The sequence below is a fragment of the Panthera tigris genome, chromosome B4, assembly GCF_018350195.1.
Source record: "Panthera tigris isolate Pti1 chromosome B4, P.tigris_Pti1_mat1.1, whole genome shotgun sequence".
NCBI lineage: Eukaryota > Metazoa > Chordata > Mammalia > Carnivora > Felidae > Panthera > Panthera tigris.
The window spans coordinates 136191247-136207582 of record NC_056666.1 but is presented as its reverse complement, the minus strand read 5'-3'; the positions used below and the strand labels follow the sequence as shown (position 1 = coordinate 136207582).

The 16336-nt window shown below is 58.5% G+C and overlaps 1 protein-coding gene and 1 non-coding gene across 3 annotated transcripts in view; one reads left to right on the top strand and one right to left on the bottom strand.

Moving 5' to 3' along the window:
* PHF21B (PHD finger protein 21B) overlaps positions 1–16336 on the top strand; it is a 91555-nt gene that overhangs the window by 6581 nt on the left and 68638 nt on the right. The window lies entirely within an intron of this gene.
* Positions 1011–1095, bottom strand: TRNAQ-UUG. The gene has a single exon. It is a non-coding gene; the product is annotated as a tRNA-Gln (tRNA).

Sequence of the window (16336 nt, the reverse complement as noted above, 5' to 3'; positions counted from 1 at the left end):
GGTGAGCTGGGGCCAGAGCAAGGAAGGCATCACTTGCTTGGAGGAAGGGCCTGGATTTTACACCTTAGGCTTGGAAATAGCCAAGGGCTGTTAGTGCATAGGTCAGGAAGGTGCAGGAATGGTGCTAAGGGCAGGTGGGAAGGGAGGAGAGAGAAGGACGCCTGAACTCCCGCGTTGCTTAGCCGGGCCGGGCCATGTGAGTTCTTCAAATGTTTGTCACCTCCACGGGGAGGCCCTTGCATGGGCACTGGGTCCCGTGTACGACATGGGACAGGAGGCTGGGAGGCCGTTGGCCACGTACACTTGATGACCGGCACCTAACAGGCTGTGGGGGCAGGGGGCCGCTTGGTGATCCTCTCCCTCCTGCCTTCCCCAGAGCTTCTTTGAACTGAGAAATTAATGGGGGAAGGGGAGTGTTTCCCGAAACTTCTAGAAGGTGTCTCGGTTAGCAGTTCTGTTCAGTTGGTTTAAGAAAAAGTGTATGTAGGGGCGCCCGGGTGGCTCAGTCAGTTAAGTGTCTGACTTCAGCTGGGGTCACGATCTCACGGTTTGTGAGTTCAAGCCCCACCTCAGGCTCTGTGCTGACAGCTCAGAGCCTGGAGCCTGCTTTGGATTCTGGGTCTCCCTCTCTTCTCTCCTGCTCATGCTCTCTTTCTCTGTCTTAAAAAAAAAAAAAATTTAAAAAACTGTTCGTGTATATATGTATATGTATACACTTCTCTGTCAGGTACACCTGTATTAGTGATTTTATTTTGACAACGTAACAAGTAAAGTAAGCAATAAGCGTGTCACCATGTGCCAATAAATACATGCAAAGTCTATGTATATGTGTATAAAAATCAGTTACTAACTTTCCAGGATTTCCTAATGAAAATGAGAGGATTTGTTTTTTTTTTTAATGTTTGTTTATTATTAAGAGACAGAGACAGAGAGTGAGTGGGAGAGGGGCAGAGAGAGAGAGGGAGACACAGAATCCGAAGCAGGCTCCAGGCTCCGAGCTGTCAGCACAGAGCCCGACGCGGGGCTCGAACCCACGAACCGCGAGATCGTGACCTGAGCCAAAGTCAGACGCTCAACCGACTGAGCCACCCAGGCGCTCCTAAGGATTTGTTTTGGAAGTAAGAAAATAATTATCATTCTCCTGAAGTAAAATCTTAACCGAGGAAGGTGGTGATCGGTGTTTTTTTTTTGTTATTTCTGTAACATTGAGGAGATAAAGAAGAATTCTGCTTGTAAAAAAGTTTTTACTGTAAATGCAGCATGTGCTTGTGAGGAGGAAGGTTTGCAGTACGGATCTGAGTCCTAAAACACGAGTCCCCTTCCTTCCACCCCACCCCCATCCTTGCTTGGGGATGAGAGCAGGGCTGTGTGTGTAGGGCACGTTCTGTGCACACACAAATGTATACAACACAGATAAACACGCTTAGTGCACGGGCTGGGCACATACCTTGCCTAAACTTGCTTTTTACGCTTGACCTTGTAGTGCAGCCCTCTCTCTTGGGAATAACTCAGTTTAATTATTCCATAAACACTTAACGAGCATCCACCAAGTACCGGGGATATGGAGGTGATGGTGGGTAGTGTGCCGTGAGCAATGGGGGCGTCTCATTTTGTAAGGCTTTATGCTGACAAAATGCTGTCACCCGTCTTTGGTTGCACACATTTTCACACACAGTTGGGGAGACAGGTGCATCCACAGCTCCCTCTCCCGTGGAGCCCGGTGAGGTGTCTGCGTGAGATGTTTAACCACCAGGCTCACTCGGGCAGCAGACGGGATGGTGTGCTCTGATGGGGTGCTTGGGGACCGCGCTGAGGGGGTGACGCGTCCACCTGTAGAGAAGCGTAGAGACAGATTGCTCACACGATCCCTTGGCCGTCAGCAGCAGCGATCAGTTCTGTCCCCTCTTTCGTGCCGTCTTTTTATTTGATTGTCGGGATGATCCCATGACTTGGGTCGGGCCGGGCAGGTACACGCTTCCTGCCAGACAGGTCAGAGAAGGGCAGCTTCCCAAGGTCACCCGGCTTGGGACCACTGAGAGGGTGCCCTCTGTTTCGGCCACTGCCTCGTCCCCAACTGGCCCCCTGCATTGCAGAGCATAGCATGATGCCGCCAGAAGAGCAGAGGCCCTAAAGTCACACGCCGGCGTTCATGTCCCAGCTTTCCGCATCAGGCTGGGCAAGCTCGGGCAAATGGGGTTCATGTCCCAGCTCCCCGCATCTGGCTGAGTAGCCTTCGACGAGTCGTGTTGCTTCCTTGGGCTCTGTTTCCCCGTCCGCAAGGTGGGCGTAGCAGTGAGACTTATCTCACCAGGTCGTTGAGATGAAGTCAGATAAGGGATGTAAAAGTTTGCGTCCGCCGGAAGCGAAGGGGTTGATTGGAGCGAATTGTGGTCGCTGTCCCCGTGGCCACAGAAGACACCTGCCGATCCCTGTCCTGCACCTGTGGAACCTGCCACCTTTGCATGTCCAGTTGCCTCCTGCTCGCGGTTGGGGGCATTTCCTTTTTCCAAGTGTGGGCGTCCCGTTGCTCGGTGGCCCCGGGTGAGCTTGACGTTGGCTGTGCTGTCTTCTCCAGCCGGTGCAAGGTTCGCTTTGGTACTTAGCCTCTTACAACACCCGCCGACGGAATTGCACAATTGATTTCCGTTAGCTTTGAATTTTTTCGGCGAGACGACTCTGATAACTTTGGTAATCCCACGATGCCTCATTAGAGCTGCTGGCTATGACGATTAGCCCCGTGATTTCGCAAGTCTTTCCCTCAATACCTTTGTATGTCCAGGAGCCGAGTGACCGGCTCGCTGCTCTGTTCTTGTCCCTCGTACGAGCCAAAGCTGAGCGTGCCGCTGCCTGGTCCGCCCGCCGGAGCTCGCCGCTGGGTCTGAGGACGCGCCTGCCTTCTCCAGCAGAGCAGGGTCTTGGCACGCTTTGGTGACACACAGGGGACTCGAGGAGGGCCCTTTGGGGGTATCTGTTGGCTCGGCCTCCGGGGCCCTCACCCCAGACACGGGGGGGCTTCGGGGGAAGAGGAGGGTGTCTGCAGTCAGTATGGCTACGCTGTGTGCAAAGTGCGCTGTTTAAGGAGCTGGGACCCTGGATTTGGTTTCCCTTCCAGAAGAGGGCTGCCGAGAAGGCTTTTAACTTTTGTCTCTGAGAGGCACGTAACGAAGAGCTTAAAGCACAGGCTTTAGAGCAGGACAGACGGGGGTTATAGACCCAACGCCACCCTTCTGTGGCTGTTCCACACTCAGTGGCCGTACAATGGGTAGGACAGTGCATTGCGAACCAGGTGGCAGAGGGCTGGCACGCGGTAAGAGCTAAGGAAATGACCCGAGAGAGGCGCTCGGAGGGTTCAGCCAAGACGACGCGGTAAGCCCCCCCCCCCCCCCCCCCCCCCCCCCCCCCCCCCCCCCCCCCCCCTGCCACAGGGTCCTCAGCAGGTGGGACCTGGAGGTCGTCCGATTCAGTGCTGAGTCCCTGCCTCCCTGTCTGATGCTAACTGGAGCCACGCCCCTCCGAGGGTTCCTTGGACCCGTCCACCGTTCACAGAGCCCTTGGGGAAGGCCTGCTCTGAATTCCATCGTGCTCAGGACCGGCTGAAGCCCAGAGAGGTTGACCGGCTTGTTGATGTGACGCATGTCAGGCGACGAGCGGAGGGGCTGCAGTCCGGTTCCGGGCCTCGTGGTCCTCGCCGCGTCGGAGGAGGAGCGTGGGGGGCGGAGAGGACACACGTTGGGCCACGAGTTAGAAAAGCGGCCAGGGCGTGCGTTCGGACGCAAGTATGTGGCGTTCGGGCCTCAGAGACGAGCGCGGGTGAACCAGAAGCAGCCGTTCCGCAATGAGGAGCGGGAGTTTCACTCTGAGGTGGAAGGTTCTAGAACTTCGGAAGGGGCCTGGGCCTGCATCTGGTCTCTGCACGCGGCACCAGGGTGGGGAGTGGGCAGCGGGCTGGGTGCAGGGGGTGGGGGGCTCCGCGGTGTGGAAGCCGGGGTTCGTGCTGACCCCGCCCTCGGTGAGGAGCCCGTGGGCGCTCCCCCCCCCCCACCCCCCGCTCTGTGAGCCCCGCCTTGGCCCCCGTGGCTTGGTCACTTACGATTCTTCTTACTTCCAGTGTCATTTCACACCTGAACGTCGAGGCGTTGCCTCGTTTTGAAACGGCCTCTGTTTTCGAAAGGAAAAGATCCGCTTTCTCAAGCTTTTTTTTTTTTTGTTATTATCGGCAGTTGCTTCTTGTGGGGTAGCAGCAGTTTCCAGAGTGTGGTGAGAAATTGCTGCTACAGATCCATTCTGGTTACGGCCTCTGCCCGCCAGCAGCGGGCGTCCCGTGCGGTCTCACATGGGCCCTGCTGTTTTCTGTTCCTGCTTCTGCTTGGCACCTTCTTCTGTGTCGGTCTTGTTAAAACACAGCAGAAAGAAGGGCTTCCTTGGGGCATTTTCTTTGCCTTCCTCTTTTTCTTTTTTTTTGTCTAAGGCCGAGGGGTTCGTCAGCCTCCAGGCAGTTACAAGAGGAGGGGGCAGATGGCTGCGTCCTGATGTCAGAGTATCTCAAAGGGGAAAATGCTGCTTCCCAGGCAAGTGTGAGGTGCCAGGCGTGATTCCCAGCATGCCGCAGGGCAGCGGAGTCCGAGGGAGCGCGGTGAGCAGTATCCCTCCGTCACCCGGGGTGTGAGACGGGGGGAGCTGGCCACACCCCAGAGATCTCACTGCCATGGGGAAGTAGACCGGCAACTGGGGCTTTTTTGGCGGGAGCCTCTGGCTTGCCTTGGTCTCCTCGGACTGGCATGTCCGCAGCTGGGTTGGGTCGTGAGTTTGGGGTTCAGTGGAAATGGAGGGTGCGTGTCCCCCAGACTCGGCGTGATGGCTTAAGGCACAAGATGCAGGAGCCACGGGGGGCTTCGCGGGGCCCCTGTGCCCAGCCCCCACGTTACACGTGGGGAACCGAGGCCCTGAGTGGGGGTGGGGGTGGCACCCAGGACCCAGAACGAGCCCCGGAGGACGCCTGTCTTCCCGACCACACTCCGCAGTCATGCAAGAAGTCTGTTGTCTTTGCTCAGGCAGTTCTGCTTCATTCACTGGACTTTTCCTTTGGAAGCATCCTCTTGGGTGTCCCCTGTGTGACGGGCCGGGGTCTCGCACAAGATGTCCCCTGTGACCTCAGGACCACCCGACCACCTCAGTCTTAGACTTTAAGAGCGGTTGACCCCCGATTGGCCCAGGTGGGGGGGGGGGGCGGCCGCTTTGGTAGAGCACCGCGCATTCCAGAACTGTCCATTTTACGCAACCGGCTGAATCTGACCGACTGGAGCTCTGTAGGTGCCAGTGGTTCCAAAAGGATGGTTCAGAAAGAGTCCCTGCGGGGGGGCCGCGTGTCACCCAGCCCCCTGGACGCTTCCTGCCTTTCAAGTCTGCCCTCGAGGTGGAGACTGGTTATGGCCTTGGGCGCGCAGCCCCCCTCCTGAGCAGAAAAGGCGGTGGGGGCTGCAGTTTGCGGGGAGCAGCCATCTTCAGGGGAAACGCGGCTGCCGTCTCGTCTGTTGAGCGGAACCCCAAAAGTTACTTGAAACAGCAGGTGGGAGAGGTCTGTGGAGCCTCCCCGGGGGGCGCCCGCAGGCTGTCCCCGGGCGATACCGTAATCCGTCTGGGGACAGACTTTCTGCCCCACGAAAGAGAAGAAGGCAGGGCTGGGGCAGGAGAGAGAGAGAGAAGATGTGTTTCTCCTTGATGTCATTCAGGCGGAAAGCCAATCTGCACATGTAAATGAACTTGAAAATGCAATTAAAAATATATACATATTAGAGACTGCGATCCAGAATTTAATGGGAGATACAGGTTGCAAAGTGACAAACAGCATTTCCGACAATCAGTGTTAGCAGCTCTTCTCCGTGATTAACGCGTCTCATCTCGGCGGTGATAAACGCAACCACAGATAAACGCCAGAACGGCCCCACTGAACGCAGAGTTTGCTCGGCCCACGCCGCTAACCTGCTCCCAGCTGCCACTGCCGAGGGGACACGTCCTCAAGAAGGCCCCTCCAAGGGCTTGTCCTGGCTGGACGGGAGAGGTGATGACAGTTGCTGGCATCATCGTGGGCAGAGATCAGAGGGGTCCTGAACCTGGTTACAGCCGTGGCTCCAGGAAGTGGGCACGTCACAGGGAGGTCACGAGGAGCCACCCGTGCCCTGCGTCTACACCAGGAGCCGGGATGTGGAAGGTCCGAGGGGTTCAGCGTAGGGAGGGGGCTGGAAGGGAGCGGGGTGAAAGAGTGTGTGTGTTTTAAGCCCCTCATTGAGGAGACAGCCCTGGAGCCAAAGCCTGCAGAAGCTGCGGGGGTGGGCCTCATGGTTCTCTGCAGGAAGAGTGTCCCAGGCAGAGGCAAAGCCTGTGCAAAGGCCCTGAGGTGGGGTGTGCCTGGCATTTCCAGTGGAGGCCAGTGTGGCAGGGGGAGAGTGACAGGTGAGCATGAGGGAGATCTGGGAGCTGAGGCAGGGTGGGGGGCTGTCCTCTCCAGTGTGACTGCCCTCTGCCTTTAACTTGTCTACTGGCTGGGGGCGGGGGGGGGGGCGGTGCCTGGGTGGCTCAGTTGGTTGAGCCCCCGACTTAGGCTCAGGTTTATGAGTTTGAGCCCTGCATTGGGCTTACCCTGATATTTCAGAGCCTGCTTAGGATCTTCTCTCTCTCTCTCTCTCTCTCTCTCTCTCTCTCCCTCTCCCCCCCCGCCCTTCCCCCACTCGCCCTCTCTCAAAAATAAATAAAATATTAAAAAATCAATAATAATAAAAAAAATAAATTGTGCACCGGCCGTAATGAATAAGCAGGAACAGCCGTTGGCTGGGGCAGAATTTTGAGTAGAAGCTGGACGTTTTCAGAAGGGCAGCCTTAACTCCCAGGTCTGGAGAAATTCCCTGACAGAGCTGGCCCGGGGCAGAAGTGGTTTTGCTGGGAATCCTCTGTCCGCCACACCAGCACCTCGTCAGCCGAGGCGGGGCGAGGCGGCCCCCGTGACAGCGGGAGGGGACCCCGGGCCGCTTCTCCCGACACCGAGGTTCTGCCCACAAGTGCCGAGGCTCGTCAAGGATCCTGCAGCTGCCTGATGAGAAGCAGAGATGCTCTGCCTAATGCAGAACCGCAGACTTCGAGCCTGCCTGCCGCCAGTGGTCCTGAGGCCGTGCCCTGCAGGGGGAGGGCAGCGTGGCCCAGCACCTGCCCCTTTGATATTTCAAGAGAAGCCGGAAAGTCGTGCTTGTGTGGGACCTCCTGAGGGGTAGGTGTGGGCAGTGCATAAGGCCTCTTGTAAATGCTGCCCGCCCGCCCGAGGGAGCACCCCTGCAGCCAGACCCGAGATGCCTCTTCCGATCACCGCCCCGAGTCCCCTCCCCCGTGCCCTGGTGCCTTCCTCGGCGGCGTCCGGGCCTCGCTGAGGCGGTCAGTCGCCCTGACCTCGCAGAAGGGCCGGGTGTCCCTCCTCCGGGCCAGCGCCCTTCAGGGCTCCATCGCTCCGGGGTCACGATCTAGTCGTTGCCGCCCGCACGTCCCCCAGTCACGGTCTCGCGTGGTGTCCACGCACAGAGCACTAAACACAGAGCCGCGGGCGGAGGGAGTGAGAGCCGGGGCCCTTGGGTGGTTCTGTGACCTTCGGTCGCTAGGGCGCGAGTGATAACCAGAGCCCTGAAGGGTCAGCGGTTCTGCGGCCCCAGAGACTCCCCCCGCCCCCCCCGCCTTGTCACTTAGGGGAACACGGCCGATCGCGGGGCCAGAGGGCTATTGCGGTTTTCTTCAAGAACGTTCATCTCTCACTCAGATGCGCGAGTGGGACTCAAATACATTTCTGTAAATAAACAGGCCCGCAGCCGCCCGCGCCCCAGCCGAAGTCGGCGGCTCGTCGAAGTTATTTTATTAACGAGTTCTGCTGAGTGGGCTCGCGTGGGGGCCGCCGCTCTCGTGTTGTCGAGCTAATTATAAACATGAGGGACGGAACCAAATAAGTGGCCTTGGAAGGGAGAAGAGTCTGGTGGCTCGGTCTAAGTGTCCTTTGATGAACTTCTTTGGAACTCGTATCTTAGCAACACATTTTATTACATCCTGGTGCAGCTGGACGCGCCGCCCGGTAATTTATCCCCTCCCCCGGCGGCGCCCCCCACCCCGGCTCTCTTTGGTGACAGGGGTGACAGAGGGAAGGACGCAAGGCCCGCTTTCCCCCGGGCTCTGTTTGCATCGCTTCGGCTTTGTTCCGGTGGTTGGAAAGGGCGCACGCGGCGTTGGGAGCTGGGGCCCTGCCCGCTGGCTCGAGCTGGCACGGAGGGGACCCCGGCCCCGGCCCGAGAGGGGGGCGGCCCTCCCGCGGCCGGGCCGCCCGCGAGTCCGGGTGCCGCCCGTCCAAGTGCCGATTCGCTCCCGGGCGCTCCCTGACTTGGGGTATTTTTATCTGGACTTCTTGTCATGACACCGATTCGGATGTGGTGGAAGTGAGGACGTTTGCAAATCGTTTGCGGTATCAGCAGCCTGTGAGTGGGGCCGGGGAGCGTTCTAGATGAGGTGGCCGTGGTGGGGGAGGGAAGGACAGAGGGCTAGGACACGGGGCCCCCAGGGTGCTCAGCCAAGTTGCCTTCTCTGAGCTTAACTTTCTTGCTTGCTGCGTGAGTGTCCCGGGGCCGTTGTCACAAAGGGCCACAAACCGGTGGCTTATGACAGCAGAAATTTACCCTCTCACGGTTTAGAGCTGGAAGCCTGAAGTCAAGGTGTGGGCAGGGCGGTGGTCCCTCCTGAGGCACCAGAGGAGGGTCCCACCCACCTCTCCCAGCTCCAGGTGGCTCCGGGCTCTCCTGGGCTCGTGGCCAAGTCCCTTCAGTCTCTGTCTCTGCCGGCACGTGGCCGTCTTTCCTGTGTCTCTGTCCTCTCCTGTTCCCCTCAGGACCCCGGTCATTGGACTTAGGACCTGCCTTAATCCAGTGTGGGCTCAAACGATCTCATCTGCAAGCATCCTATTTCCACACGTTCCGAGGTCACGTTCCGAGAGGTTGGGTGGACGTGAATTTGGGGCAGACGGTGTTCAGCCCGTGGACTTCCAACCTGCCAGTGGAAGGTTACCACGCCCAACTGAGGTCAGGGTCGGGGGGTCAGAGTAGACGGTGAACCCTCGATGCTCACCCAGTGCCAGGAACGGCCTGGGCTCCCTCGGCGCTGGCCTCCCCACCCTTTCCCTTCGGTTGGGAGCCGACACAGAAGCTGCTGAAGCCACGCTCCGTCATGAGCAACAGGGTGGCCCTGTCCCCCCAGCATGGCAGTTGGTGTGGACATTTGAAATCAGGGCCACCCCAGAAAACCTGACGGTGTTGTTTCGTCTAGCTGATGGCCCACCGCAAGTGGAGGGTTTGCCGTGAATTTGCGGTTTGGAAAACCAGCCGGCCCGTGGTTTCACCCAGAGTTGTCCTCGTTCGGTAGCGGGGACAGAATGCTCTAGAACACGGTGGATGGTAAGCAAGAAAGGGCACCCACTGGGCTGCACAGAACCTCCCATTTGTCTCGTAGGGAGGTTGGCCTCCAACCCTGGGCTGGAGTTAGAGGCTCCCCTCCGAGGGGCTCCCCCCTCTTTTCCTGCATCTGTAACGTGGGAATGGGACGTCACTCCCCACTCACAGGGGAATTGCAAGAGTGGAATGAAAAAACACGAGGGGAAACCCGGGGGCTCGGGGGACTGGGCCTGGGCTGCCGGGGCCACGTGAGTGGGCCGGAGTGTCCAGAGGGACGGTCTCTCCCATCCCCATCCCCGTCTCTTATTTTGAGCCTACTGTGTGTCAGGTGCTTTACACACGATAGCGCCACGTTCCTCCTTGGAACCGAGCCCTGATCCCTATTTACGGGAACAGGAAGCATGGAAGCAGCTTTCAGGAGCGGGAGTGGCTAACGGCACAGAGGAGCAGGCTTTGAACCCTGGAACCCTCTCCCGCCTCCAGATTCGGAGCCTCCGCTCCTCGCGTGCAAAATACATTCCACAGCAGCTCCTGTGTCTTCGGAGGGTTGAGCGGGGTGACGTGGTCGGTCATCGCCCTCGCTTGGGTGCCGCCCGCAGCGGAGCAGGACTGGACGACGTGGCTGGGGGGAAAGGCCGGGGGGCGGCGGGGGGCTGTCTCTCCTCCCGCGTGCTGGCGGGGGGGCGCTCAGGTCTGGCACTCCCAAGGCGCCCCCTCCCCCCGCCGAGGGGCTCCTCCTAGTGTCGGTCCACCGGCTCTCCTTTGGCAGGGAGGCCCTTATCCCGTCCCGCCACCTGAAGGCACAGAGACCACCTTTCCGGTCCTTTCATTTGGACCCCTGTCGTTACCATACACCGAGCCGGAAAACTCTGCAGAGCTAGAATGTGTCAGTGGCTCATTGGTAGATAAACAGAATCCAGACTCGTCCCCTCCCAAAGGAGGCGGGAAGGGGCTGTGCTGCCAGGAGGCTCGGACGTCGGGAGGCTGTGTTGGTCAGGCCCCCCAGGTGCCTGCTTTTGCTCAGCGCCTTCCCGTTGGGGCCTTCGGACCTTGGGCCGTGCCCCGTGGCACTCTGGCTCCTACTCTGTTGGCCACGGCGGGCCACGTGGCCAATGTGCCAGCAGAGGGTCCCTGAGCACACAGGACAGAGGGCAGTGGTGCCATCCTGCTGGCCACCACCCAGGCACCTGCTCAGGTGGCCGCTTGGCACACCCACTTCCCATCACCCCTGGGACAAATGGCGGCGGGGGGGGGGGTTGGGGGTGGGAGAGAGTGGCCTCTGGAGCCCACAGACCTGCGTCCACGTCCCGCCCCTACGAGCCCTCTGTCCTGTGGAAACCGTCCCCGCCCTGCTCCCGGCGCCTGTGCACCTGTGTGCTCTCCCAGCTCCCAGATCCGCTCCCAGATCCACTCACCTGTCGGGCCGGGTTTGACCTGTCTGTCCTTCAGGCAGTGCGTCCCTGGCACCCCAGTGCCCTGGGTCCCCGTCCCTGTCCTCTGCGGCTCTGCAGTTACTGGTGGAGGGCAGTGGTTGGCGGGGGGGGGGGGGGGGTGGCGGCTGCATGAGGCAGGGCTGGGCCCACCCCTCCCCCTCACCCGTTCCTCACCTGGCCTGCCTGTACTGGGCGGGAACTAGACAGCCTGGCCTGGCCGCCAGGGGATGCAGCTACCTGTGTTTGTAAGGGAATCCTTTCCCTCGGAGGCTGCAAGCGTGTTTAGCTCTTTTTCAGTTAACTTTTCCACCTGGTCTCCAGTAAGCATTTGTCGTTCAGTAAGTATTCACTTCCACTCTAGCGCTCCGCCCGAGGCTCAGGACCCCAGAGGAGGGGTGGCTGGGAGTGACTGTCATTGCCGTCATCCCCAGTAGCCTTGCTCATCCCTGTCGGTGCTTGGATGCCCTTTGACCCCCCCATCCATCCATCCGTCTGTCCATCCATCTGTCCGTCCATCCATCCATCTGTCCATCCATCCATCCACCCGTCCGTCCGTCCATCCATCCATCCAACCGTCAATCCATCCATCTGTCCATCCATCCATCCATCCATCCGTCCGTCCATCCATCCATCCATCCGTCCATCCATCCTCCCATCCATCCATCCTCCCGTCCATCCATCCGTCCATCCATCCATCCATCCATCCACCCATCCATCCGTCCGTCCACCCGTCCATCCGTCCTCCCGTCCATCCATCCTCCTGTCCATCCATGCATCCGTCCATCCATCCATCCATCCATCCACCCATCCATCCGTCCGTCCACCCGTCCATCTGTCCGTCCATCCATCCATCCATCCACCCATCCATCCATCCGTTCACCCGTCCATCCGTCCATCCATCCATCCATCCATCCACCCATCCATCCATCCACCCATCCATCCGTCCACCCGTCCATCCGTCCATCCATCCATCCATCCGTCCGTCCATCCATCCGTCCGTCCATCCATCCGCCCGTCCATCCATCCATCTGTCCATCCATCCATCCGTCCGTCCATCCATCCACCCGTCCATCCATCCATCTGTCCATCCATCCATCTATCCACCCACCCGTCAATCCATCCACCTGTCCATCCATCCATCAATCCATCCATCTGTCCATCCATCCATCCATCCGTCCATCCATCCGTCCATCCATCCGTCCATCCATCCTCCCGTCCATCCATCCACCCGTCCACCCGTCCATCCGTCCATCCGTCCATCCATCCATCCCTGCCAGTTCACTGGGCACCTGCCACGTGGCAGAGGTGAGCATGCCGATGTGGACAAGACTCAAGACTTGGCCTCCAGGAGGGAGACAGAGACAGGACGAGGGCACGTGCTCCATCAGCTTCTGGCCCAGTTGTCACAGACGCTCTGAGACAGCCACCTGGTGACGGTGGTGGCTCCTAGGAGGGGGCGGTCGGTTCTCCGGGAGGCGTCACCATGTGATTCTCCCCGGTTTTCAGACGAGGAAACAAGTGACCGGCCTAAGGCCCACAGCAGCCAAGGGGCAGTGCCGGATTCCAGAGGCATCTGCTTGACTCCAGTAGGCACTCTTACCCCCGTTTGAAAGGTGAACAAACTGAGGCCCCAAGAGGTCATTGGCTTTCCTGAGTCACCCACCTCCTAGATGGCGGTGCTCAGATCCCCACCCAGGTCTCTTGACCCCAAGTTCTCACTTCCTTCTGGGCTGTGTGGCTCCCGGAGACCTGGGTGGGAGGATTCGGTGTGGCCCTGGCCTTCAGGTCACTTGGCTGGTGGACACTGTCCCTGCCCTGTCCCCTCTAAGTGCACAGCGTCCCCTGATGGCTGAGCCAAAGTGCACCGTGCCTGACACGGCCTGGCTCAGTATTCACCACGCATGTGCTGAGAAAGAAGAGAGGAATTTGATGGGGAGGATTTGGTTTTTAGTTTGGGTCTGGGACCTCCTGTGTCAGGTCCCAGATCCCCCCATCCCTGATCTCTCCTCCCTCCCTCCATCCATCCACCCACTGGGGGAGACCTTACTGATCCACGGACCAGTCGACGATGCAGCGCTTGGGGGGCTGCTTTGTGGGATTACTAACGAACTGTCCCCCAAGAGCTCTGCGTCACCCCGAGGGCAGTGGTGTAGCAGCTCGGGGCACAGCGACCGGAGGCGTCAGCCATTGGTGTAGGTGTTGTGACCTCGCGCAAGGTATTGGCCGTCCTTGGGCCTCCGCTTAGGCCCCCGGGGCGGCAGAGGCAACACGGGTGGTGGGGCCTGAAGTGAGAGGTGAGGCTGGTGTGCGGTGAGGGCTCAGGAGGGGCGAGTCTCTGCGACCTTCTCTCCCCGGGGCTCATCTGCACCCCAGCTCCCCACCATCGTCTTGCCGGTCACCTCCTCCTAGTTCACTCTGCTTCCCTGCCTCTGCTGCTCTCATTCGCCTTCAGCTGCTCTCACTCAGAGGGTTCCGGAGCCTCCTCGCTGCCCTCACTTGCCTCCTGCACTGGTCCTCCACACCGTCACCACGGTTGTCATTCTGAGGTTCAGCCCTGCCTTCTTCTCTCCCACTCCCCAGCGCCCACAGCGGAGCTCCGGGTGCGAGTCCCGCGAGGGGTGCTCTGCCCGAAGCAGGGCTGGGGCCCGGCCCCCCCTGCACCCTGCCCTGTGCCCCCCCGCAGGGCCACTGGCGAGTGGGGGACTCCTGGGGCTCCAGGGGACACCGCATGGGGGGGGCTAGTGACTTGAAGAAGATTCAGAAATTCTTTGATGACGGGCCTCTTGTTATGTGACCTCGGATCACGTCTTCAGCCTCGTGTCCCGACACAGAGCTGTTGACCATTTCTCAGACACACTATAAACACCTGTGGATCGCCCTTTTGTCTTTAGCAAGATCCTACTCATCCGCCAAGGTCGAGGTCATCTGCTCACCCTCCAGGAAGGCACCTCTGGATTCCTTTGGATCGGATCGCGGTGGGGGGGGGTGGGCGGGGAGTGACGACGGTCACGGTGACGGTGGTGGTGGGGAGGACGGTGACGGCGATGCTGACACCGGGGGTGATGAGGGTGGTGATGCGGCGCTGCTGGTGATGATGAGGATGCCGGTTACCGTAGAGGTGATGGCGAGAACACCGTCAGCGATGGTGAGAGCCGCTACCGTTTGGGGACCACTCCCGCCGCGGGTGTGAGTGTTTTCTGAGCTGCCTGACCTGGGATCGCAGCACGTCCCCGTGAGGAAGTCTCATCCCCACCACACGCTGGAGGAGACAGACGCGTAGCAGGGGCTAGTGCGGCCGGGCTGGGCTTGGCTTTGCTACTTAGGGGCCGATCAGACTCCTCAGTAGAATGGAAGACCGTGAGGGGTGTTGTCTGTGTCTGACCCATCCGTGCACAACAGTTCCGTTTTGATTAGTGGGTAGTGGGCGGGGATGTGCCTTAAAAACTGTAAATGTGAGAGAAATGTCTTCTTTGCTGTTATATTGTGTCCCTGAAGACGAAATGCTTGCGGGGCACCTGGGTGGCTCGGTCGATTGAGCACCTGACTTCGGCTGAGGTCGTGATCTCACGGTTCGTGGGTTCGAGCCCCGCGTCGGGCTCTATGCCGACGGCTCGGAGCCCGGAGCCTGCTTCGGATTCTGTGTCTCCCTCTCTCTCTCTCTGCCCCTCCCCCACTCACTCTCTGTCTCTCTGTCTCTCTCAAAAATAAATAAACATTAGAAAAAATTAAAAAAAAAAAAAAAGAAAAAGAAATGTCTTTGCTGTTCTGTTGTGTCCCTGAAGACAGAATGCCCGTGGGGCGCCCGGGTGGCTCAGTTAGTTAAGCATCCGAGTTCAGCTCAGGTCGTGATCTCACAGTTCGAGAGTTTGAGCCCCGCATTAGAGCCCGCTTCAGATCCTCTGTCTCCCCGCTCGCTCTCTGCCCTCCCAAATTGCGTGTGCTGTCTCTCAAAAATAAGTAAACGTTTAAAACTAAAAGAAAAAAAAAAAAAAAAGACAAAACGCTCGTGTGTGTGTGTGTGTAGAGGGGAAGGAAAAAGCTCCAGAGGTTCTAAAGTGACCAGAGTCAACACCCAAGCAACAAAGTCCCTCGTGCCCCTTGCGTATCATCCTGGGAACCCCTACAGGGTTGATAACAGATGACAGAACACGAGACTCTGCCAATATTATTGATAAAGACTGTGGGGCTGAGGTAGCATTTTCCAGGCAGGTGTCTGTTGTTGGTCTGCAGGTATGTTTGTGACATTTGCTGCCACTTAGTAGGTCTCCTTGGAAGTCGGCTGTCCCCTCTTGTCGCCGCTGAGGCATCCCAGGCGTAGAAAATACTATGTGATTTTTCTTGAAAATGACGACTTTTTAAAAGATTTATTTACTTATTTAAGTAACCTCTACCCCTAGTGTGGGGCTCGAACCCACAACCCTGAGATCAAGAGTCAGGTCGCGTTCCTCTACCTGAGCCAGCCAGGTACCCCTTGAAAATAAAAACTTTATTATTTTATAAGTTATTATTATTCTTAATGTTTTTATCTATTTTTGAGAGAGACAGAGCGCGAGCAGGGGAGGGGCAGAGAGAGAGAGGGGACACAGCATCCGAAGCGGGCTCCGGGCTCCGAGCTGTCGGCACAGAGCCCGACGCGGGGCTCGAACCCACGAACCGCGAGGTCATGACCTGAGCTGAAGTCGGACGGTTAACCGACTGGGTCACCCAGGCGCGCCGAAAATTAAAACTTTAAATGAAAAAGAACGAGATAAGCAATCCTGCCACCCTACAAATGTCATTAACGGGTTCGGGAGCGATATCGAAATAAAAATAAGCATCCATATCATCATTGACGTAATCGCTCCGTGTTGCACATAGCACGTGTTTTTCTAACTCCCAGGTGACTCTCTACGCTCCACTGCGGTGTTTTCGGGCTTTGCAGAGACTCGGGCCCCAATTGGACCTTTGTTCGGGGTCTCTAGGTTCTGGCCCCTTGACCGCCTGTCTTCACCTGAATCTCCTGGGAGCTCCCGTCTGCCAGCAGGTGCTTGGTCCGTAGTTGCAGAAGCAGCAGCTGCCCCCTCCCCCCGTGAGATTCTGGAGCCCCCGAAGAGTGAGAACCAGTCCTCTGAGTGAGGATAACCCTTTCCCTGGGCACCTGACACAATGGAAGGGTGTGGACAGCCTGCTTCTTCGGTCCTTTCCCTCTTTCGTGACCATGGGGGTGATGATGATGATGAAGAAGAAGACAAGGGTGGTGACTCTTGTGATGGTGGCAGTGTGGGTGGTGATGGGTGTGTCCCGCCTTGCTACCCTCACAGAAGGGTTGAGGTGGGGGCGTGCGAGGGGGGCCCAGCCCCAGGTCCTCTGAGTGCTCGCCTTGCCCTCTTGAGTAAGGCATGGAAACTTCCTAAACCTTACTTACCCTGCTCGCTAAAGGGACGTAGCTGTAGCTGTAAG